Source organism: Scylla paramamosain, chromosome 5 (genome assembly GCF_035594125.1).
Source record: "Scylla paramamosain isolate STU-SP2022 chromosome 5, ASM3559412v1, whole genome shotgun sequence".
Lineage (NCBI taxonomy): Eukaryota > Metazoa > Arthropoda > Malacostraca > Decapoda > Portunidae > Scylla > Scylla paramamosain.
This window is the reverse complement of record NC_087155.1, coordinates 5,269,192-5,279,191: the sequence shown is the minus strand read 5'-3', so window position 1 is coordinate 5,279,191 and position 10,000 is coordinate 5,269,192. Positions and strand designations below refer to the sequence as shown.

The 10,000-nt window shown below is 37.5% G+C and overlaps 2 protein-coding genes across 3 annotated transcripts in view; one reads left to right on the top strand and one right to left on the bottom strand.

The window, feature by feature from the left end:
- Nucleotides 1–10,000, top strand: part of LOC135100450 (procathepsin L-like) — a 52,457-nt gene that overhangs the window by 12,383 nt on the left and 30,074 nt on the right. Inside the window, exons 2-3 of one of the 2 annotated variants that reach the window (XM_064003352.1) lie at nt 352–574; nt 961–1,026. The gene's annotated coding sequence lies outside the window, so the exon portion shown is untranslated. The remainder of the gene's footprint in view (nt 1–351; nt 575–960; nt 1,027–10,000) is intronic. The other variant, XM_064003353.1, reaches the window with a different exon arrangement.
- Nucleotides 1–10,000, bottom strand: part of LOC135100451 (uncharacterized) — a 46,536-nt gene that overhangs the window by 29,157 nt on the left and 7,379 nt on the right. The window lies entirely within an intron of this gene.

Sequence of the window (10,000 nt, the reverse complement as noted above, 5' to 3'; positions counted from 1 at the left end):
ATTTATCTCGTAGCAACCACTTTGGGAATTCATTTTTAATGACCATGGGAAGGTAGTTTCTAGTTAGCTCTCTGTCAGGACAATAAATTAATGATGGTATCAAATGAGAGGAGCATACACAAATAACATGATTAAAAGTGCGAGAAACCGTCGAACTACTGACATTAAGTCTGCATCCCAAGTCCTGAACATTTAGATTAAGCCTGATCCTCGTGAAGGTTATCATAAATTGCTGAAATCTAGCTAAACAAGATGCCTCCTTGAAATAATCCCCAATGAAATTAAAAATATGCATTAGAACATGAAATGTTGACATCCCAATGTAATACTTTACTTTTACATCATTTCCAGGTTGACTGGGAACTCAACGACTAAACGACACACCACTTCCACCCTTGTTTGTTCTGGCACCCAACTGCGCAACAACTGTAAACCATGCTTGAAAATGTTGCTGGCAATGAGCTAAGGTACGGTCACGGTACCTTAGACCTCTCATAATGGCCGATCTTCGCATTTAATCGTCTTGATCTTGGTCTTGGTGATGACGTCACGAGTCACCTTTCTACAGTAGCAGGTATGTTTTCTTCAATCTCTTTCAATGGAGAACCACCCTATAGGTCAAAACTTGGCACCCCCACGTCATTCGACAAATTTATTAGTTTTCTTCAGTAGGCAAAAATGCATACCACCTGATATATATTAACATAAAATATAACTATTTCATACAAGAATATATATATATATATATATATATATATATATATATATATATATATATATATATATATATATATATATATATATATATATATATATATATATATATATATATATATATAAAACAAGGCTGTCTCCTCCAAAAAGGGGGAGTAGCCAAGACAAGGCACAAACTTTCATACTAATATATAGCGATTATAATTGTTCAATATTCATCTGAGCTTCACGAAATGGACCCCAAAGGAGATCATGGAGCCCAGGTTGACAAACCGTGGTTTAGATGAACATCCGCCTTCATCCAGCATACGAGTATGTCATCCTGCTGGGATATGTTTTTATTAATATGATAATAATAATAATTAGTAGTAGTAGTAGTAGTAGTAGTAGTAGTAGTAGTAGTAGTAGTAGTAGTAGTAGTAGTAGTAATATATATATATATATATATATATATATATATATATATATATATATATATATATATATATATATATATATATATATATATATATATATATATATATATATATATATATATATATCCATAACTATAACGTGTGTGTCATCAATAGCTCCCGTAACACCGGGAAAGCTGTTGCTTTCCATGCATTTGTCCTGTTTTCGTTACCCTTCTTACCATGAGGCTGAAAACTTTAAACACTGCCCAGAAAATATGGGTCAGCAAATGCATTTGCTGTTTCCATAATTGCATGGTGATTGTAGGTTGCGTTGTTCTAAATACGTCACAGCTAAACTTTTTTTTTTTCAGTAGCTAAATATAGGTACATAATGGTCACCTTTGTTTTGAGACTCACCGGCCTATTTCTTTCAGTTCTGCTTCAAAGCCTCTCTCATCAAATCGTCGTTGCTCCAATGCCAGCATGGTCGAATACGAATCTCTTAACGAGTTCAGTGGCGTTAGATTCACTGTAGATACCTCATCTTCGTCGTTAATTGCGATCCCTTCGTGGATGTTGTCCTTGGTTTCCCATCCTCTCAATTAACAGACGTTTGTTAAGAATGTTTTACCTTAACAATACTTTTTAAAACTCCATCAAATTCTGTGTTTACACCACTAAGTTCACTAAGTTCACAGCACCCCCTGAATAGTGCTTTAGACCTCACTGGGAGTAAACGATAATTACTCCCAGTGAGGTCTAAAGCACTGTTCAGGGGGTGCTGTGAACTTATCATTAAACCCAGCTGTGACCTCACTGAACGTTTCCCTTTGTGTCTCACAACACAAGGGGGCAGTCACAGCCTGCCTTCTAAAGACAACTCTCTTCCTCCACACAAAACTACAAGCACCTAATAACACACACACCCTTCACTCAAAAATTTTAAAATCATAGTAAGTAAGTAAGTAAGTAAGTAAGTTTATTTGGATTATTCATGTGCATTACAGGCAGAGTACCACACCAGTTAATGTACATAGATTCTTCATCCAGGATAGCCTACTAAAGTTTAGCAACTTATTTCCAGTAGGGTCCCTTTTATGCAGCAAGATGGGGCGGGCAGCACAGGAATCACTATACACTTAACTCTGGTACACAGAAATACTAGACCCTAAAATTATTTGCCAACTGTATCCATGAAATTAAAATTTAAAATTACAATGTATTTTCACTAAGACTATCATGGTTAATAATAAGTAAAATCATTTGACTCAGCAGCTCTTTCTTCATCTTGTAAATATTTCCTGAGAGATGTTTTGAACAGGTGTTTGGATTGTATGTTTTGTAAGTTTTTTGGTAATGAATTCCAGTCTTTAATGGCTGTATGATAAAAGGTATGTGCTGAGGGACCCTTTGCAATTGACATACCAAAGTTTAAATCATTGTTTCTAGTCCTAATTGTGTGGGTATTTGTTTTCCTATGGAAATGTTCTGCTAGATATGTTGGTCCTCTGTTGTTATGGATATTATGTGCATGGCTTAATTTTAATTCTTTAACCCTATTCTTGACACTAAGCATGTTTACTTTTTCTCTCTCCACTTGTCCTATATGAGATCTAGGGTCTAAACCTAAAATAAATCTAATAATCTTGTTTTGACAAATTTGTAGTTGTTTTTTAGATCTACTGCTCAGTCCAGAGTACCAAGAGGAACATGCATAATCAAAGTGAGGTTGAATTAGAGAGCTACATAAGGTTTTCTTAATTTTTTTATCAAGGTCTTTTGCTTGTCTGTACATGAATTTTAACCTTGCATTTATCCTCTTGATTATCTGATTACAATTTAGCTCCCCTGAAACACACTGATCCAATTGAACTCCTAAATATTTTACTGGTTTTACTCCATTTATGTCCTGACCCAAACATGTTATATTAAAATCATCTACATTTTTTAATTTTGTTTTTGATCCAACTAACATAATTTCCGTCTTTCCTAAATGCAAAGACAGCTTGTTATTTATCATCCAGGTGTTACATGATTCAAGTTCTTTTCTTAGTCTATTTTTGATAAAATCTACATCTTTGTGTGAAACAATCAAAATGCTGTCATCTGCATATAGCAAAAGTTTACACGAGACACTGATTTTCATGTCGTTTACATAACATAACAGGAGTGGACCTAAAATGCTTCCCTGTGGTACCCCACAGGATACATTTCTGGTTTCCGAGCAATGTTCATCTATCTTCACAATTTGACTTCTTCCACTTAGATAAGAATAAAACCATTCCACTGACTCTACACCCATTGCTCTTAATTTTTCACACAAGATATGATGGTCAACAGTATCAAATGCTTTTTGCAGATCTAGGAGAGCTAGGCCTGTATACTCCCCTTTCGATATATTAGTTTTTAGTAGGTCTAACAAATGAATCAGACATGTATCTGTGGAATGACTATCTCTAAATCCAGATTGAAATTCATAAATGATATTGTTTGCTTTAAGGTAATCTGATAACTGATCATAAACAGCTCTTTCTAGTACTTTAGATATTATATTAAGGATACTAACCGGTCTGTAGTTACTGACTTCTTGTCTGTTATTCTTTTTGTACAGTGGTTTTACTCTAGCTTCTTTGAATCCTTGTGGTACTTCATTTGTATAAATTGACTTATTGATAATGTGAGTTATAGGACCTTTTAGTATTGGTGCACCGTCTTTTATAAACCTTGCTGGTATGCAGTCTAAGCCTGTGCTTTTATTTATTTCTAGTTTCCTTATTATAATGAATACGTATTCTTCAGTTACCCCGGTTAGTTTGAACATATTTTCTATGAGTCCTTTGGATCTGTAGTAGTTTTTTTTAAATTATAAGAGTCAGTGTTAAAAATTCTATCTGCATATGGCAGCTTACTAACCAAACTTGATGCTACTGTTGTAAAGAATTTGTTAAAGTATGTTGCTATCTTCCTTCCGTTGAAACACAGTTCATCCTCAATTTTAAGCACTATTTTCGAATTCTCTTTTGATTGTCCAGAATAACCTAAGTTTTTGAGCTGTTTCCATAATTTCTTGCTATTGTTAGAATTTTCTTGTATTTTATCAGAGATATATTCAGATTTTATTTTTCTTATGTTTTGTTGTAGTTTGTTCCTTGATTTGCAGAATTTGTCATATTTATATTTGTTGTTTTTATCCTTTTTATATTCACTTAAGAGTCTATCTCTTTCTTTTATCATGTCTAGTACTTGTGTAGTTATCCATGGTTCCGTTCTTTGTTTGATTCTAATTTCTTTTACCGGAGCTACCTTGTCAATTACTTTGATGGAAATGTTTTTAAAATTGTTCCATGCTTCGTCAACTGTTTCTGCCTCATAAACACAATTCCAGCTTTGGTTTCTTAATTCCTCATTGAATATCTGTACATTATATGTCTTCATTGATCTGATCTTAATACTATTATGACCATTTATACATGCCTTCACTGTCTTTCTAGTACAGTATGTTATATAGTGATCACTAATTCCTATTGGCAGTACTCCTTGTTGACTAATCTTTTCAGGTTTGCTACATATAATATGGTCTATAATAGTTGATGATTTACTGGTTTCCCTGGTCACCTCACTTATTAGTTGTTCCATACCAAACATTTTAATTAGATTTACATATCTTTTGTACAGTTGTCCTGTTTTCTTAAGAACACATATGTTCATATCACCTTGAATTATAACTTCATCATCTTGGGAAAATTTTGTGATATTTTCTTCAAGCAATTCTAAAAAATTATTTTGCTGCGGAGGTCTATAGCAACATCCAATAATAATAGGTTTTGTCTTTGGCAAAAGTATTTCACACCAAATCACTTCAAGTCCCTCTGTGTCAACATCATTTCTTTGGTTGATGCTTAAACATGACTTTATGTATATACACACTCCTCCTCCATTCCTGTTTCTATCTTTTCTTATTACCTGATATCCGTTAATTTCTATTTCATTGTTGGTAACTGAATCGTCCAGCCAAGTTTCTGTCATGCACAGTACTGCCGCATTAGTTTTGAGTGCCAATATCTTTATTTCTTCCAGTTTGTTCATGAGTGAGCGGCTGTTTATGTGTACTATGTGTAACCCTTTGTTATTAAAAGTTTCATAAATTTTGTTGTCACTTTTTGATGGTGTAGTGATGTCAGTATGTTCTTCATTAACTTCTTCATCTATATTGCCTGTACCTTCATTTATCTGTGCGTTTGCAGTGTGATGCTTTTCTTGGAAAGGCAATTCAGCTAGACAGCACAAATTACATATGTGTTTACACTGTTTTTCTTGCCATGTAATGTATTTCTTGTTACCACTAATGCACTTTAGATGAGTTTCTTTTTTACATAGATCACATATTAATGATTTACTGTTCCTGTAAATGCCTTTTTTACACAATTCACATATTTTCCTTTCACTTTTCTTATTTTGTACTATATTTTTCATGCACTTTATGTGAACTTTGCAGCTACATTCTTCACATTCCTTTGTTTTGCTGGTTTTAATAATTCCTCTCCCACAATGCGCACATGTATTTTTTGGGCGTCTTTTACCTTCCTCTCTTGTCTGCACACTATTTTCAATCACTTTGCTACACTGGGGGCCGGGATTGGTGCTAATATCGCCACTCTGTAGTAGTAAAATTAAAATTGTTCCAGGGGAAGGTTGTAGCCTGTTGTATTGCGGTACTTGGCAACAGCTCCGTTGTTTATGCTTTGAGTTGCCAACTTTCTCCCACTGCTGTCCACTTCTGCATACCTGCCAATACCACCTTGAATAGCGCGTTGCTAGCTGTCTCTCCTCTCTGTAGCTGTCCTGGTGTCTATTGGTTTCCTTTTGGCTGTATGCTGCGTCGAATGCATCATCATGGCGACTCCTACACCAGCCTCGGAGTCCCCATCTGGGGAGGGCACCATAAATGTCCCCAGGTCGGACTGTCTTTCTGTCGACGATCCTAAGTGTCTTGACACCCCCCTCAACTTTTTCTTCATTAACTTCTGCAACATTCGCGGTCTAAGATCTAATTTTCAATCTGTAGAACACCACCTCTCCTCTTCTAAACCTCATCTTTTCCTCACCGAAACTCAGGTGTTTGAGGCAACTGACAGTAGCCCCTTTTCTGTTCCCTTCTACTTTCTCTATCCTCATTTTCGATCCAAAGCTGGATGCTGCGTTTATGTGCGCAATGACTTAACATGCTTTCGTGCCCACGCTCTTGAATCTTCCGAGTTTTCCACCATCTGGCTACGACTACAGAGTCACTCTCATACTAAATTTATCTGTGCTGTATACCTCTCACCTAACTCCTCTGACTATAAGAAATTCTTTGACTACTTAATTTTCAAAGTGGAGCACATTCTGACCCTCTTCCCTTTTGCAGAGATCTCCATTCTTGGAGACTTCAATGTTCACCACCAGCTTTGGCTTTCCTCTCCCTTCACTGACCATCCTGGTGAACTAGCCTTCAAATTTGCTATCCTCCATGACCTAGACCAATTGGTGTAACACCCTACTTGTATTCCTGACTGTCTTGGAGATACGCCCAACATTCTTGACCTTTTCCTGACCTCTAATCCTTCTGCTTATGCTGTCACCCTTTCTTCTCCGTTGGGCTCCTCCGATCACAATCTCATATCTGTATCTTGTCCTATCACTCCAATCCCTCCTCAGGATCCCCCTAAGCGAAGGTGCCTCTGGCGTTTTGCCTCTGTTAGTTGGGGGGACCTGAGGAGGTATTTTACTAATTTTCCTTGGAATGACTACTGCTTCCGTGTCAGAGACCCGTCTTTGTGTGCTGAACACATAACAGAGGTGATAGTGTCTGGCATGGAGGCGTACATTCCTCACTCTTTTTCTCGTCCTAAATCTTCTAAGCCTTGGTGCTATACATGATAGAGAGGTGGCCCACAAAAGGTACTTATATTTCTGCCCAGAACCATGCCAAGTGGGTTCTGTCCTGTCTTCCACTCTCTTCTTATTATTCATTAATGATCTTCTAAACCAAACTTCTTGTCCTATCCACTCCTACGCTGATGATACCATCCTGCACTTTTCCACATCTTTTCATAGACGTCCAACCCTTCAGGAGGTAAACATATCACGCAGGGAAGCCACAGAACGCTTGACTTCTGATCTTTCTAAAATTTCTGATTGGGGCAGAGCAAACTTGGTATTGTTCAATGCCTCAAAAACTTAATTCCTCCATCTATCAACTCGACACAACCTTCCAGACAACTATCCCCTCTTCTTCAATGACACTCAACTGTCCCCCTCTTCTACACTGAACATCCTCGGTCTGTCCTTTACTTATAATCTGAACTGGAAACTTCACATCTCATCTCTAATTAAAACAGCTTCTATGAAGTTAGGCGTTCTGAGACGTCTCCGCCAGTTTTTCTCACCCCCCCAGCTGCTAACTCTGTACAAGGGCCTTATCCGTCCATGTGTGGAGTATGCTTCACATGTCTGGGGGGGGAAGGTTCTATTCATAATGCTCTTCTAGACAGGGTGGAATCAAAAGCTTTTCGTTTCATCAACTCCTCTCCTCTAACTGACTGTCTTCAGCCTCTCTCTCACCGCCGCAATGTTGCATATCTAGCTGTCTTCTACCGCCTTTTTCATGCTAACTGCTCTTCTGATCTTGCTAACTGCATGCCTCCCCTCCTTCCGCGGCCTCGCTGCACAAGACTTTCTTCTTTCTCTCACCCCTATTCTGTCCACCTCTCTAATGCAAGAGTTAACCAGTAATCTCAATCATTCATCCCTTTCTCTGGTAAACTCTGGAACTCCCTGCCTGCTTCTGTATTTCCACCTTCCTATGACTTGAATTCCTTCAAGAGGGAGGCTTCAAGACACTTATTCATCAATTTTTGACTACTGCTTTTATGGGACTGGCATTTCAGTGGGCATTTTTTTTATTGGATTTTTGTTGCCCTTGGCCAGTGTCCCTCCTACATAAAAAAATAAAATAAAATAACTCTCAACAGGGAAAGATTAAACTTAACAGCCATTAACAACTATTTGCTAGGATTGACAGTCTTGATACAGGTCCTGAATTTATAAAAAGTATATTTAGGCGTTGTCCTTTGGGAATTACCCAGCTCGCGAGACTGCCAGATCAGAGCCAACACACATCACTCTCTATCATTAGTGTAGTAAATATGTATAAGTTATTAGTGGTCTATAACTGAGTCAGTTAACCGCAAACCCACTACTTCCATGACATTACCAATATCACCTTGCTGGTTACTCATATCCCCTCTAAGAAGCAATAGTCACTCACTTAATAATTAACCTGCGATCTCACTGCACCAAGGGAGGGTCCTGCCACTTAACCAAACATGATCGTGGCAATAAACACCTCTGGCCACCACACAAGATGCAGCTCATCCTCGTGCGTTGCACAGTCGTTGCACTCATCTACATTTTTTTTTTTTTTTTTGTGGGGGAGGGGATAAAAATTAAACGGAAAAAAACTGACAAAACCTTTTCAGATTTAAAGAGGTTATCACGTGGCACTGCATTACATAAATAGCCCCATAAAAAGTATAACTTTCCCTTTCTTATGGGGAGAGAGAGAGAGAGAGAGAGAGAGAGAGAGAGAGAGAGAGAGAGAGAGAGAGAGAGAGAGAGAGTTTAATAATTCATTCATAGTTCAGTTACAGGACAAATGGAGGTCATAGATTTCTAATCGCACCCAGTACAACATCTGAATAGCAGAAAACATTGCACTGATGATGCTCTGAGCATTAATCATACTGGCGGGGAAGAGCCTTTACGCTCATATTATATATATATATATATATATATATATATATATATATATATATATATATATATATATATATATATATATATATATATATATATATATATATATACAGCATACACATCAGAAAATTGTGACCAACAATCATCGTGGTGGGGCAAATTCCTTACATTCCCTCACTATTTCCTCAGTTTGGCCATTCTTAAGCATCCATATGATTTGTTCAGTCACATCACTAATGCTATCATTCCTAAATTTACTCACACATGAACACTTCTGCACATGATGTTCTAAAGTATGACCATTTTCAACCCCACAAACCTTACACCATGTCTCCTCTACAGGCGAGAAAGAGAGAGAGAGAGAGAGAGAGAGAGAGAGAGAGAGAGAGAGAGAGAGAGAGAGAGAGAGAGAGAGAGAGAGAGAGTGCACTTTTGATTTTGTCATGGTAGAAATTTCCATCTAGAATTTCCGTGGTGAGCTACGTGAAGTTATTTGAGTGGGTATAGGTTAGTTCTTGGGTGCGTGACTAGGGATTCCTAGAGAGGATATGAGTAACAACAAAAGTGATACTGGTATCGTCATGGAAGTAGTGGCTTTGTGGTTAACTGACTCACTTAGAGTTGACTAATTATATGTAACTGAAAACACTGTGTCAGAGAGAGAGAGAGAGAGAGAGAGAGAGAGAGAGAGAGAGAGAGAGAGAGAGAGAGAGAGAGAGTCACGGACACAATAAAAGTAGTTTTAAAACAGTGTTTGCATATACGTTCACCACAGAGAGGAAACACGCTGATGCTGTAGCCGAAGCGATGGTAGTAGGTCAAGAGCTCCGTTATCTTTAAACCAGTCTGGTTAACTTGCTATTCTAGGTGAGCTGCTGACATGAATATCGAAATGTTGCGGCTCTAGCTGCTTCAGGTACCAAAATTAACTTATTTTCATTTACCTTTTTTTTTTTCATTTCATATTCAACGCTTTGAATTATTAGTTCCTAATGCGAAATGAGGCCAAGAAGAGAGAGAGAGAGAGAGAGAGAGAGAGAGAGAGAGAGAGAGAGAGAGAGAGAGAGAGAGAGAAAACGGGTATCTGGGAA